The sequence below is a fragment of the Mustela putorius genome, unplaced genomic scaffold (assembly GCF_011764305.1).
Source record: "Mustela putorius furo isolate JIRA1106 unplaced genomic scaffold, ASM1176430v1.1 tig00003858_pilon_pilon_pilon, whole genome shotgun sequence".
Classification (NCBI taxonomy): Eukaryota; Metazoa; Chordata; class Mammalia; order Carnivora; family Mustelidae; genus Mustela; species Mustela putorius.
Window position 1 is genome coordinate 50,178,279 of NW_025422010.1, and position 14,975 is coordinate 50,193,253.

Below are 14,975 nucleotides of genomic sequence, written 5' to 3' on the forward strand. Positions count from 1 at the left end.
CTCAGGAGAGTCCCAAGAATGCCCTCTCTTGCACCCACGGTGGGAGACATGTCCAGAAGCACAGCTCACATTGGCCCAGTCCAGCACTCCAATGGCCAGCTCATGGGTGAGGTGTCCCAGCATCCTTGGACTTGGAGAAATTGATGTTATGGAAGGATTTAATGCCTTTCAGTCTCTCTGCCCTGACTGCCCAGTGTGAGAGGCAGGAAAAAAAAAACCAAATTTCCCCACATCCTAATCCCCGGATTTTAATCTTATATGGCAAAAGGGATTCTGCAGATTCAGGTATGAATCTTGAGACAGAGAGACTATCCTGCCTTATCGGAGTGGGCCAGCGCCATCACAAGGGGATGAGCTGGAGATGGAAGAAGGTGATGTGTGACAGAAGCAGAGACTGGGGGGGAAGCTCTTTAAAGTCAGAGGAAGGGGTCACAAGCCAAGGAACACAGGCCGCCAGTGGGAGCTAAAGAAGGCTGGGAAACGCAGTCTCCCTCCACCGCCCCCTGCAGGCGCTGAGGCCTCTATGTGCTCTCCTATCTGGGTCCTACCCCTGGAAGCTCTATTTTTTTTTTTTAAGGTTATTTTATTATTTATTTTTTAAGATTTTATTTATTTATTTGACAGACAGAGATCACAAGTAGGCAGAGAGGCAGGCAGAGAGGGGGGCAGGAAGCAGGCTCCCTGGCTGAGCAGAGAGCCTGATGCGGGGCTTGATCCCAGGACCATGGAATCATGATCTGAGCTGAAGGAAGAGGCTTCACCCGCGGAGCCACCCAGGTGCCCCTGAAGCTCTCCTGATACTCATTTTAGCCTGATGGCACCTGTACTCACACGTGGGGGAGGAGAGGGAACTCTGTGAGCGCTCCACTGCTTCTCTGTTTCCTGCTTAGATTCATCCAGAATCATTGTTCAGAGCCTTATTCCTTCCTGGCCACGAGGCCTCCGAGGAGGAGGTGGCTTCATACCCAGCAGGCGCAGAGCAAAACCAGACTGTTGACCAGGGCGTTTCACGGCTCTGACTCAGAAGCGAGGGCAGTGGAAGAACAGCCTGTTCCTTGTCCTGACTCTGCTGCCACCGGCCTCAGATTAATGATGTGCTGGTGGCGTTCCCTTTCCTGGCCAGTCGCTTCCAGGCGATTCTGCAAGGATCTATGAGTTAGCGTTCGGAAAGAACTCCTTGAAATCCTCCATCATTCAGAAGCATCCCAGGTAGTCATCTCGATGCCTTGTAATGAGTCCTTTTAAAACGCTCTGCCTGCCCCCTCGTCCTGGGTCTTAGCTGTACGTGCCTATGGTGTACCCACTGGGTTCCTTCATAGCCGCGGTGACAGGACTCTTTCGAGGCACCAGGCCGAGCTCATCATAGTCACCATCTGGTTGACTCGAAGAGATAAAGATCACCTATGACCTGTGCTTCACGTTCCTGGGAGAAAAACAAAGCCCCATGCGCCGGCTTCCTCCTACCCTGACATCACCAGCTATGGGAGGAGCCTCCCTGCAGGTACCTGCCTGGGGCTGTGGGGATTGGGGGTGGGGACTCAGTGTTGCAGACGGATGTCACTTTGTTTAATTACAACAGAGCCAGATGAGCTGTTACTGGAGAGACCACACCTGAGAGAAGCAGAAATGGAGGCAACTAATGATTCTGCTCTTTTGGTAATTTACGGATTTTTTAGGATGTCCGGTGGGGGGCAGTGGCCGGGATCAGTTCCTACTGTCCACGTACCTCTGCTCCTCAAGCCTGTTGCTAGAAGCACAACGCCAGGGTTCTAAGACACCGAGAAGCCAGACTTTCCGCAGGGAGTCTGTGCGCGGAGTCTTGTCTCTCTGGCCCGGAGCACCGCCGGGAACGCTGTAAGGCACATTCACGGCTTGGCTCACTTTCTGAGAAAAAGACAGGAGGGTGAGGAGGGACTTACTCTGGGAAACCAGAGTAAATCAGGACAGGATGACACCTACCTGGGCCGCCTCCTCCTCAGGGAAGGTCCACGTGGAGACGTCTTTGCACAGAAAGAACCAGCAGGTGGCACTGTTATTCTCTCGAAATGGTGCAGGGTGTGTGTGTGTGTGTGTGTGTGTGTGTGCGTGTGCGTGCCTGTGCACACATGTGTGCCAGGTGAGACCTTCCCTCTCTACCCAAGCTAGGCAGATGCTCCCTCCTCCGCCCCCATCCGCCCACGCCCCCTTCTCCATCATCCTTTTCTGTTCTCCGTCAGATACTAGCAGAGAAGAGCAGGAAAACCCAGCAGAGATCACAACACAGATAGCATCCAATCAAAGATACTCCCCCAGACGTCTTGGGAAGAACACTGAGGCCCTCATGCCCCCCTTTCAGTTCCCCCTACTCCTCCCCAGGCCCACAAGGGCCATTCTCTGCTGCCTTCCAGGAAGACGGCCCGTCGCTCTGGTGGTTTCCTTCTTGCAGGCATATTTGTTTGGAGAAAGGACTCCAGACAGAGTGAGGACCTCAGAACAATGATTTAATGCTGGCTCTTCAGGCGTGTTTCATAGCAGACAATCTGGATCTAAAGGATACATCCATAAGGAAGGTCCCCTTCCCCTAAAATCACCCTAGCATGGGAAAAGCCACCACCTCTATCTTTGGGCCAAGCCGTTCTCCTCGGAGGCCTTAGGATTCCAGCCTCGTCCGAGCATCTGGGAGCACGGGCAGGTCTACAGGCCCTACGAGGGAGCCTCACACACATCGTGTTCCTTGCATTGATCTGATTCTTTCCCCACCTGCTTAACAGGCACTAAAAGCATCCGCTGAGACACTGCCTCCAGCCCGCTTCAAATGCATCGACCTAATGGACTTGTCTCCTGGCGCAAACCTCCGAGGACTCAGGTAAGGCAAACCCTTTCTAAAACTGGCGAGATGAGGGCGAGGCAGTAGCCGCTCCGGAAAGAGCCTACGGGTGGCTGAGTGTTTCAAGGTCAAATCCAGCCTGCGCCATCTCACTGGCTGGGTTGGGGGCCCAGCTCTGCTCTCCAGGAGCCCGAGTGCCCTTCCGCTGCGTGGGGATGCCGTCAGCAATAAAAAGCCACCTCGGGAGGGGGTGGCTGGGTCTCTTGGGTCCTTAACATGACTCTTCATCTCGCGACGTTTGCCAGATTGAAACAAGGGTCCCTAAGGAACCGGCATTTGGGAAATGACTAAAAACAGCAAGGTCTCCACCCAAAGACATTTATGCTTTAAGGGACTTCACATCGGACGGGGGGTCACATCTGACCTGGGGTCACATCTGACTCCTGGGTGCGGTCTGGAAGCTTTTAGAGAGGCCGTGTTTTTAGATCCTGAAGCTTCCAGGTGTGAGTCCCGAGACGTCTAAAACTCACCAGTGACCGAACCTTTCTCAAGCCTGTGTCTCACGTCTGGTTCCCAACGTGGGCCGGTGCGGCGAGGCCGGGGTGCTTTGCCGGCGCCCTCGAGGCCGGCAGACCCTTTATTGTCCTGAAGCTGGGCGCGCCTGGAAAGAGGGTGGGAGACGTTCGTTTGCCTTCGCGGTGTGGGGGGTGGGGGGTGTAATCAAAGATTAATGGGAACAAGGAGGTGGGAGAGACGGACAGGACGAGGCAGAGCTGGAAGAGGCTTGCGGAGAGGGAACCGTGATCACCACAAAATACAGGGAAGATGGAGCCATCGTTGGGTGAGGACTAGAATCCCTGCCGCGGAGGGCTCTGGAGAGAGAAGCTTGTAAGAAGCTCCGTGGATAGAAACACTGAGGGGAATAGTTAGTTTGGTCAGAAAATGCAAGTGTGAGGGCTGTAGGCCCAGACCAGCCTCCAGGCGGGGTTGTCCGATGCGACCCTCTCCTCCTCCTCTTGATCAAAGGGAAATCGGCTTCCAGAACTCTCGAACACCTCTTCTCGGGCCTGCAGCCAGGCCGGGCTGTGCCCGCCTCAGCGCCTGAACAATGAGCTCTGTTATGGCCACAGGCCCCTCTCTGGCCTTCTCCCCTCCGGGGAGGACCTGAGGACCCTAAAGACCTCCCCTCCCTGTCTGTAGGGTGTCGACCGCTCCCACCACCTCGGAGAAGGGAAGGCCCTAGAAAGACCGGGCTCCTCCCTTCCTTCCCCCACTGCTTTTCCCAGCTGGGGCCTCCTCACCAGGGAGCCGGGCCAGGCCCTGTTGCTGAGGGAACCCACGGCGGGCCCAGCCCCCTTCCCCACAGAAATAACCAGAGGAGAGGAGCAAGGGATTAAATTGCCCTAATCTCCAGGCTTCAGAGGAGGCCGGGAGCCTGGCCAGCGTGAGGTGGCAGCTCCCCGTTGGCCGAGATGACGCGCAGGAGGTCACCGGCCTGGCCCTACCTCTCGCCTCTTCTGCTCCACCTCCACTTCTTTCTCCTCAACCACAAACCCCCCAAAAAGGCAGACGACCAGTGCGGCTTCCCTAACACGGGAAGGGAGGGCCCAAGCCAGCCACCGCCTGGCTTCGCCCACCTGACCTCTGCAGCTCTAGGAATGACGGGGACCCTGGCTGCCCTTGCCAGCGATGCGGTTTTGCTTGGTTCTGACTCACTGTCTGCAAACGCTGGCGGACATGAGTCAGCCTAGCCCCACCTGCGGGGCTCAGCACTGCAGGCAGACAGGTGAGGGGGGTGCTCTGTCCCAGCACCCCCGGCCCCAGAGACGGCCCCAGCCTGGCTAGGGTTGAGGTCTTCAGCGCGGCCTTCGAGACCATCCTTAGATCCTTCGCCTTAGGGTCTAAGTCTCACATTAGGGCAGGTGGGTCACTTTCTGAAAATACCCATGCCCAGGCCCCACCCCAGCTAACAATGCAGACCCCATTAGTCTGACGTGGGCCTCAGGGGAAGGGCTTCTAAAAGCCCCGCTCATTGAGGGAGCCCCTCACGGAGACCCCTGGCAGCTGGTTTGGCAACCCCGCTGTCAGCAGGATACCTGGAACCACAGTTTTCCTGCCTGGAGCCCAGTGTTCCTCCTGTTCTATTACTTTTACTGCTTTACAAAACAAAAAAAACAACAAACAAACAAACAAAAACCTGTTTTAAGGAGTACACAACTTATGTAGGAATTGTACATAACACACGAAAGTGTAAGGAAGGAATTACATCTCCCCTGAGCCCCCAACACCCAGTTAGGTACCGTTAACCATTTGGGTTCTCTTTTCATCTATTTTCATGTATTTAGTTTAAAACAAGGTCAGGGAGGTCTGGGTGGCTCAGTCGGTTGGGCGACCGACCCTTGATTTCAGCTCAGGTCACGATCTCAGGGTCCTGGGATCAAGCCCCACAATGGGCTCCACACTCAGTGAGGCATCTGCTTGGGATTCTCCCTCTCCCTCTTGCCCTGCTCTCCTCCAACTCTGCTATCTCTTTCTTTTAAGATTTTATTTATTTGATAGACAGAGAAACAGGGCAAGAGGAATACATTCAGGGGGAGGGGGAGAGGTTACGCACAGGTTACCTGCTGAGCAGGGAGCCCAATATGGGGCTCGATCCCAGGACCCTGAGCCAAAGGCAGATGCTTAACCGACTGAGCCACCCAGGTGTCCCTCCTCTCTCTTTCTCTCTCTCAAATGAATAAAAAAATCTTTAAAACCAAGGTCATACAGGGGCACCTGGGTGTATCAGTTAAGAGTCTGACTCTTGATTTTGGCTCAAGTCATGACCCCAGGGTCGGGAGATGGAGCTCTATGCCGGGCTCCGTGCTCAGCGGGGAGTCTGCTTGAGACTCTCTCTCTTCCTATCCCTCTGTCCCCCCCTTTTAAATAAATTAAAAAATCTTTAAAAACAAACAGGAGGACCTAAGTGGGCACAGCTCTATGTCCTCTTCTCATTCCAATACAAGCTGAATGCAGGGTGGGCCTGTGACACACTGCTGGACATCACGCGGCCTGGCAACACTTTCAGCAGGCTATTTGGCAATCAGTATCAAGAATATTTTCAAAGTATCACCCTTCAGCCCACTAACTCCATTTCTAGGAATCTGTCTTCAAAGAAAGATCAGATGCAGGCAAAAATTTATTTACAGAGACTTTCGTTTTGGTGTTATTTATAAGAGCCAAAATTATCAACCTCATAAATGCACAAAATGTACAAGGGAGAGTTTAATAAATTGTGGTTATTCATGAGACGGATACGCTGTGATTGTTAAAAAATCACGTTTTGGAAGACTGTTCACTGGCTGTGAAAACGATGCTTTCCACGGTCCCTCCACGCCCTGGGACGCATATGTTACATTAGAAGAAGGAATATCCTTCTTCTGATTCTACTGTAACCCTTCGGGAGGCTGTCAAGCCCATGATCTTTCCCCTCTAGATGACCTGTAGCGTTTTTTCTCCGTATCAAATGTTTTGGCAGTTTGTTCTTTTTCTGAGTACTTACTATGTACTACTTCTCTTGCTGTCGGTGTGACTGTGTATTAGGAATGTGTGATTGCGGCTCCACGGACACGGGGGTCTATGGGGTGTCTATGGAAGACAGAGAGAGATTCTGTAAACCGCCGAGGACCCGAGCCCTGAGTTCCACACCTTCTCTCTGTCTGCTTTTCAGTTCCAGCTTTTCTAAAACTGAAATCATCTTCCTGGAATCTGTTCCAATTCCACAAACCAGTGTTTGAGGATAGACTCCCCTCCCCAGGTGGGCTCTCCTTCTGGCATTACCATTGCTATAGGGGAATTTCCTAAACCATTCTTCTTTGGGACACTTAGATTCAAAGTTCTGGAGCCTGAATTGTCCTTCCATTTGGACTTTCCATGTAGTTTCTTGTCAGCTGGGTTCCAAGACACAAGCAGAAATTGCCAGTCTTCTTCCAGGTGAGGCCTGGCAATAACCAGCACAGCATAACCTCCACCATATGCATTTGTCAAAGCAGTCATAGGCCAGCCCAGGTTCAAGGGGATGAGGAAGTAGACTCCGCCTCTTCAAGAGGCAGAGGCCAGCATGTACAGGGAAGGAAAGAAGTGGTGGCAGCCATCTTTTGAGATGACACATAGGGTCTTTGTGATTCTATAGCTTTTTTTTTTCCTAAGAATTTTATTCATTCATTTGACAGAGGGAGAGCAAAAGCATGAACAGTGAGGACGGTCAGAGGGAGAAGGAGAGGGAGACGCAGGCTCCCTGTTGAGTAGGGTGCCCAGATGCAGGACTTGATCCCAGGACCCCAAGACCATGGCCAACTGAGCCCCCCAGACGCCCCATCCCATGATGTGTCTAGTAGAGATGCTCCACAGATATTAAACAGTTACTGAACTCTTTTTTTTTTCCCAGCGTAGTTAACTAAGTGTTACTGTAGTTTCAGGTGTACAACAGAGCAACTCAGCAACTCCACATACCACTCAGTGCTCCTCATGATGAGTGTCTTTTTAATCCCCTTCACTTATCTCCCTCATCCCCCTGCCCAGGGCCTCCCCTCTGGTAACCAACTGTGTATTCTCTAGAGTTAAGCGTCTTGTTTTGGGGTTGTCTCCCCCTCTTTCTCTTTTTTCTTTTCCTTTGCTCTTTTGTTCCTTAAATTCCGCATATGAGGGAGACACGGCCTCTGTCTTCACAATTACTGGACTCTGAAGGCCTGGACCTCTCATCGGTCAGTCACTTGGACGGCCATCTTGAATTATGAGTTGACTTTTCCCTGGTGTTCTCATGAGTTTTGACGTTCCAGATAAATAGGAAGCTCTTTGAGGGCAAGGCTCCTAGGTACAAAATGCATTTTTGTGTTGCCCCCACAGAGCTCTACACACAGTATGTGCCACAAACATGCAGCCCCCCCCCCCCCCGTTTCCTTCCTTCAGGCAGCCCTAGCTCTGGGAAGGGGACAGAAGAGCTGCTTTCACTGAATTTTTGTGCAACACAAGGCTCCTTAGGCTCCAGGGAAAATTGAGAGAGACAGTCCCTTTGTTCTCCAGCCCTGTGCGGAGCTGGGCCCAGAGCCTTCTAGAGGGGGAAGCTGCAGCCTGGGGGGGAGGGGGGGCGTGTGGAGGAAATTCCATTCTAGACCCTCATTTCCTAAACAGCTCTGTGATTAGCCGGGCTTTGTGCCGGCCCAGTCCAGAGGCAGAGAAAGGCTGGCCCCCAGGTCATAAAAGCACCGGGAAGATACAAATGCAGCCCCTTTACAGCCTCAAACAGGAGGTGAAAAGATTTGCTTTGTTGTTTGTTTGCCTCTCAGACTGAACCCAATTTTTCCAATTACCTTTTTTTTTTTTTAAGTTTACAAGAGTTTATATTTTAAGTGCATTTCTTCTCAAAAAAAAAAAAAAAAAAAAAACAGGCCTCTCTAACACATTTTTCCCCTTTGGTTCCAAGGACTCAAGCCTGGTCTCAGCAGCAGGGAGAGTGGGCCTAAGGTCACATGTCAGAGGTCAGGGGGCCCCTGATTGTTCCCAAATGCGCTTTCCAGTAACCATAGATTTGAACTTTGCATTGTTGTGGGGGCCCTCGGGACAGAGCTGGGGCGGGGTGGCGGGGAGGGGGGGGCATCTCTGCCCTTCAAAGGCGGCAGGCTCTGCTTTCCCTGCGCCCACGGTTCCATCCTGAACCCGGTCCCCGTGGGGCGCCCGTGGGTGGGGGTGGGCCGGGACTTGGAAAGGACAGTCCGTGGAATCCCAAACTGCCCATCTTGCAGATTGGACTGTGCCGCTGGAGCCAGAAACGCTCAGGATCAGCGGCGGAGGCCGGCCAGTCCCCTGACGGCTTTCTGAAGTCTGGGGATATTTGCCCAGAAAGCCAGAACCAACCAGGAGCGCCCCACTTCTCGGGCCGGGGAAGGATTCTATGAAGTGTAGGGAATGAAGGGCGCGGAGGGTCAGAAGTGAACCCAAGTTCCGTCCTTATCCAAGGCTAGTAGGTGTTGGCTAGATAAGATCGTACAAGTCCAAGGGGAGGTAAAAGACCCCAGCCCGACCCTCCAAAACCAGGATCTCCACCCATGCCGGAAAGTCTACCATAAAGAGGACATACATTTCTATTATTGATACGGAAGAGTGTGTAAGATACATCGTTAAGTGCAAAACGCAAGCTGCCAAGCGTTCTGGCCAGGGCGTGCCCCTTCTAGAGCCGGGATGCACACACACAGGAGAAGAATAGGACAGACGTCAGAACATAGAGAGAAGCATCCCTGACTGGTGGCATTTCTGTGACATTTTGCCTTTTCTTTTTCTGCATTTTAGAATTTACTTACACTGCACATGTATTCCTTATATATATACGTTAAGAGAAATTCTGGTGTTCATGAATCATTCCTTCAGTTCCCAGTTTTTCCAAACTGTGGTTTAAAGTCACCAACATCATCAGGGGCACCCCGGGGGGCACAGTCGGTTAAGCGTAGGACTCTCGATTTCAGCTCAGGTCACAAGCTCCGGGGTCGTGAGATCGACTCCGGCATTGGGCTCCGTGCTCAGCGGGCACTTGGCTCTCCCCATCCGCTCTTGCACGTGTGCACGCACGTGTGTGCTCACTCAAGTAAATAAAATATTTAAAAAACAAAAAAAGGGCACCAGCGTCAGATTCCGAGAGCTTGCTGGAAAGGAGGGTTCCCTTGGTTGTAGCTCAGACCTACGAAGCCCGAATCCGGCCGCCCTTCCCTGCTGCCCCTTCGCCCCTCCCTGCCCCCTCCTGCACCTCGAACCAGCCCTGACGGAGCAGACCAGTCCACAGACAGAGCCTCCCGCTCTCAGCCTCCCCTCTTTTCCTTAATGAACTCTTCTCTTGGCCTCACTTCTCTTTTTTGGCCAGAAGGACTGGCTGCATGAGCTGATTCTCTAATTCCTTAAGTCTAGGGAAACCGAAAGCGACCGGTGGAAGCCTGGCCTGTGGGTCTGACCCTGCTCTTGAGTAGATGTGTGACCGGAGCTGAGGTACTGAGCCTCTCTGTGTCTTAGCTTCCCCCGTGGTAACAGAGGGACAGCCCTGCTACCCCACAGAGCTGTCTCTGCGAGGTTTAAAGAACAGGACTATGTACACACAGAGAGTCCGGTATGTAGCAGATGTCCCGTGAAACCTGCTATTCCCAGCTCGCACCGAAGAACACTGGAAGGAATCTGAGACGGGCCTCCCAGACTCCTCAGGGAATACAGAAACCCTTCTCTCGGAAGAGAAGGGTCAGATTAGTAAGTCTTCCCCCCCAGATATTCCGAGTTCACCCTCTCACGTGAGGCCCCAGGACCTGACATTTAGCAAGCAGGCTGGTGATTCGGTCACACCTGGCCAGTGGTCCCTGCTCACACCTGGAGGAACGCTGGTCTAGATGGTCATCAGCAACACGGAAATAACTACAATCCCCCGTCCCCGTACGGAGGCACTTCCTGCTGCAGCAGCCAACCGTCGCCGTCGTACAACTGCATAGGTGGGCTGGGGTCTGGCGGACAGGAGCTGGGCCCGGCCAGCTGTGGTTCCGAGCGAGGGTCGGGGTCCAGGTCTGTGCCACATATCTTTCATCCTTCCTGGACCAACGGATCCCCCCGGATCCTTGCTCACAGTCCATCACCACGCAAGCCCATAGCGCCCGACATCAATGGGAAGAGGGACAGATAGGATTCTCTGCCTCAGAGACGGGAAAATAAAGCTGAAATTAAAGCCTTATTTCTATCAGCCAGGACTCAACAAACTGTAGCCTGCCGGCCACGTTGGCCTCCAGCCTGTACAAGAAGGACTCGCACGTTTTCTAGGAGTTGGGAAGAAAAACAAAATGAACAGGATCAGCGACCATATGGGGCCTATGAAGTCTAAAATGTTGACTTTCTGGCCCTATAAGGAAAAAGTTGGTTTGATTTCTACTGTAAACCATCAAAATGTCCCGTTTTTTTGGTTACACAGCATTACTCACAAATGTAAATGAATCATTTTATATTTTTGTTTATTTTTAAAGTAAGAGGGATTTCTTTCTACTTTTGATTTCAGCGTTGTGAGTTCGAGCCCCATATTGGGTGTAGAAATTACATTTAAAAATAAAACAACACTACAACTATACATTATGTAAGAAGGACTTAAAAATGTTTCTAAGATGGGGCACTGGGTGGCACAGTTAAGTATCCTGCTCTTGGTTTCAGCTCAGGTCATGAGACTGAGCCCTGCATCGGGTTCCACATTCAGCATGGAGTCTGCTTGGAAGTTCTCTCCCTCTCGCTCTTTCCCTCCCACTCATGCTCTCTCTCTCTGTCTCTCTCTTTAAAACAAACAAATCTTTAAAAAAAAAAAAAAAAGTTTCTAAGCCATGGAGTAGAACAATGGAGAAGGAGCAGGGGAACAAGGTTGTAAAAACAGAAGAGAGGAAAGTTAATGAAAGGAGAATGGATCTCGGAAGAGAAGAGGGTGGGGGTGGGGGTAGGATCAAGGTGTGGTGTGTTGTCAAGGGGAAAGAGGACAAGACAGCATTATCCGGGGGTAGGAATATCCAGCTGCTGGGTGTCAGGGAAAATCAGCAGAAGAGAATCCTGGTGTCCTTTTAGTAGAGTGTTGAGGTTTTCTACTAGACCTTCCAGGAATTATCAGACTGTGGGGATGTGCACCTTGGATTATTTTTGACTGCCTAAGCTATTTAACAAATCTATCGGGAAAGAAGTTAAGTGATAGAAAACTGACACCACCAGTTTTCCCTGTCCATAGGCCAGCACAGCCTCCCATTCCCAGCAGTGCAAAGGTACTGTATGCTGTGGAGAACAGACATCTCTGTGAGTCGAATTCTCCCTTGAATAAGTTTCACCATCTTACTGATTTCCGCATTGACAGATGAGTTCAATAAAATCTTTGACTCTTGTCTATTTCATAGCTGTATGAAACTCATAACTTCACCATTTAAGAAAATTCTCTTTTAGCTTTACCTAAGGGATCTCGCCGGACAGTCACTCCAGTCCATGAGGCCATTGCTGCCGCCATTGTTATACGTACTGCTGCCGCCATTACACCGCCATTTTGAGGATGACATCCCTGAGAAAGGAAGAGCTTAAGGTCACACTAGCAGAGAGTGGCCGAGTCTAGGCAGGAACTTTGGGAGTCTTCTGACTTCAAATCTGCTATTTTTTCCACTGCTGAGTTTAAAAAAAAAAAAAAAAAAAAAAGGCACCCCTGTCACGTTATTCATTTGCTTGTCATTGATGAGCACAGGAACTGTGACTTAGGGAGCACACAGATCTGGCATTCTTGGGCCCATGCTGGTTCATGTGCACATGCTGGGGAAGAAACGCCAACAGCGTCACTGGGACCCTGCCAGGAGGAGACAGCTCTTGAAATCAATAGGACTGCATGATGAGGCCCAGCGCCAGGAGGAAATGGGTCTCCACTTTCTCTTTTCTTCCCTGACGGATCATCAAACCAAAATTTTCAACAGCGGAATGTCTCACAAGTACTTTCCAAAGTCCTATTGTTTTGTTTCTGCCGCAAATCAATGCTCCCCTCTCTAGGTCCCCCCACCACCTCCCCCTGCCGTATGTCAGCATTTCAGGTGATTTCACTCTGAAGCATTCCGCATTTTTCTCAGCAGGATCCCTTGTTTTCCACGAGAAGTCCAACATTTCATGAACACGTCTGGGGAATGAGCTAGACGTCGTACAGGGGACTTGACAGATGTCACCTATGTAACAGTCCCTAAGCTCTGTAGTTGCTCAACCAGCAAATGTTCAGGAGACACGTTAGCAAGGCCAACATGGAAACAAAACAAAACAGGATCTCCACCTCAGGTATGGAGTCTGAGGGAGACACTTGCAGGCAAAGAGACAATCACAACGCAACGTGCTAATCACGGGTTGGTGTGAGCACAGAGAAACCCGCCCCTGCGTGTTCGAGAGAATCATGGAAAGTTTCATGGTGATAGAATTTGCACTGAGACTTGAAGAAGCAGCAGGAATTTGCCTGGAAGGGAGAGGAGGAGGTGCCCGGAAGCTTCTAGACAGAGAGAGCAGTGCAGTAACAAAGGGGAACAGAGTACAGGGTATCTAGGAGAGGCAGAAAACAGTCTGGAGTGGCGGCAGCATCAGGATGTGGAGAATTCCAAGTATGAAACCAGGCGGGTGGGCAGGAACAAGTCAGGGCAGGACCACGATGTGGAAATTTGCCTGCAGGCAGCGACCAAGAGTCTTTGCAGCCAGCAAGGGCTGAGGGTACATCCTGCACCAAAATACCCACGGGTCCCTTCAAAGCAAGGCAAGGGCGCCTGCGGGGAGACAGTCATACCCCTAATGACTGAATCAGCACCTGAATGTCCCGCCTCTGTCCAAATCCCGAAATAGCTGCTGTGGTTCTTGTCTCTTGCGACTACTACTTGGACGACTCTTTTTGGCTCGTCTTTTGGGCTGCTGGGGCTGTAATAGCAAAATACCACAAACACAGTGGCCTATGCACAACACAAATCCACTTCTCGCAGGCTGGGAAGCCCAAGATGAAGGCGCTGGCAGATTCGATGTCTGGTGAGAGCCTCTTTCCTCGCAGACAGCAATGTGGGTCCTCTAGTGGCCGAAAAGGCAAGGAAGCTCTCTCAGGCCTTCCGCAGAAGTTCACCAGTCCCGGTCCCGAGGGCTCCACCCTGCTGACCCAATCGCCTCCCTAAGGCCTTGCCTCCTAACACCATCACCTCAGGAGTCAGAATTTCAACCTGTAAATGTGGGGGTGGGGGACCCCAACATGGACGCCGTGGTGGTCCTCAGGATAGGTACTCGAGTGAACGTGAAGACGTTGGTTTGTGCAGATGGAAATATTTTCTGTCTCTGGATTATTTCTCCATGGCCTGAGGCCTCCAGGCCTCTACCATGGTATTTTCGGTTGGGAAGGAAGAGGGCGAATGTCCCATGAATCAGGAGAGCCAGCTGTGAGCACAGCAGATGACCTGGCAGAAGCCAGCGGGTGTCTTCACCATCCTTTTATCAAGGTCTTCGGAGAAGCTAAGTGGCAGGAAGCAAACGTCCCCCCGTCGGAAAGTGATGTCTCCGGGGACCTCTCAGGCCGCACCTCACTGTGTTCCCTTCCCTCTCCCCATCTGCCACTGCCCCCCCCCCGCCCCTGTGCCCTCCCCCCCTCACCCTCCCGAGGAGAAGTCCGCAGGAGGCCTGTTTCCTTCTCTGGCCTCCTCATCCATCAGGGCACTGGGGAAGAGTCTGCAGAGATAAAAAGAGAAGGAATTCGTCTGCTCCCTAGAGAGGGCCTGCCTCAGCTGCCTGACAGCTTCATCTCCCCTGGGTTCCGGAACATTCCTTTTATTTTAATGTGCTGCCTTTTGATGAAGTACTGTTGAAAAGAAACAGAATTTGGGGTCATCGGGCAGTAGCAGCATCTTTTACAGCGAAACAGATAGAGTCTGTGAGGAGTGTCTGTGATAAAACACCATAGGGGACAGCCCGTGAATTTTCAGCAACACGGGGGATGGTAGTCCTGTAACCCCTCCTTAATGAAATTCTTCCTTCTTGAATCTTTTTCTATGATTCTGATGCCAGAAAGAGAGGGGAGGGGTGGCTCAGTCAATTAAGCGTCTGACTCTGGATCTCGGCTCAGGTCTTCATCTCAGGGTGGTGAGTTCGAGACCCGCGTTGGGCTCCAGGCTGGCTGTGGCGCCTACCTGATTAAGAGAGAGAGAGAGAGAGAAGGGGGTGGGGAGTGTGTACCCATCCCTCCGTAGAGCACCTGGGGAGCCCCAGCATCACCTAAATGTGAGGGTTGATGTTACAGCTAGAGCCACCCAGCTTGTCCCGGACAGCACGCCCCATCGCTGCGCCCGCACACCCTCTTCTCAGACCGCCTCACGCGTGACTCTTCTGTGACTCGCCAGGCCTGATTCATGTGGCCTTTATTCCTGCATTTCCCTGCGCGAGCCCACGTGTGTGGTCCCTACAAGCAGAAAGATTCTGAAGGCAGCAACTGTCTCTGCAGTACCCAGCCCAGTGTCCGATAGGCTGCATTCGTTCTATGGCCGGGGAACAAATGTCCCAAAGGTAGCCAGTTAAAACAGCACCTGTTCGTTAACTCAGGTGTAGGTTAGGGTTAGCTGGGTTCTCTGCTCTGGGTCTCACTTGGCTGAAAACAAGATGGAGG

General features: G+C 51.9%; 1 long non-coding RNA gene across 1 annotated transcript; it reads right to left on the reverse strand.

The window, feature by feature from the left end:
• Positions 1-1,498: 1,498 nt before the first annotated feature.
• Positions 1,499-2,758, reverse strand: LOC106005136. The gene is made up of 3 exons (XR_006602150.1): positions 1,960-2,758; positions 1,727-1,884; positions 1,499-1,611 (listed from the first exon to the last, which is right to left on the reverse strand). It is a non-coding gene; the product is annotated as an uncharacterized LOC106005136 (long non-coding RNA).
• Positions 2,759-14,975: the final 12,217 nt, after the last annotated feature.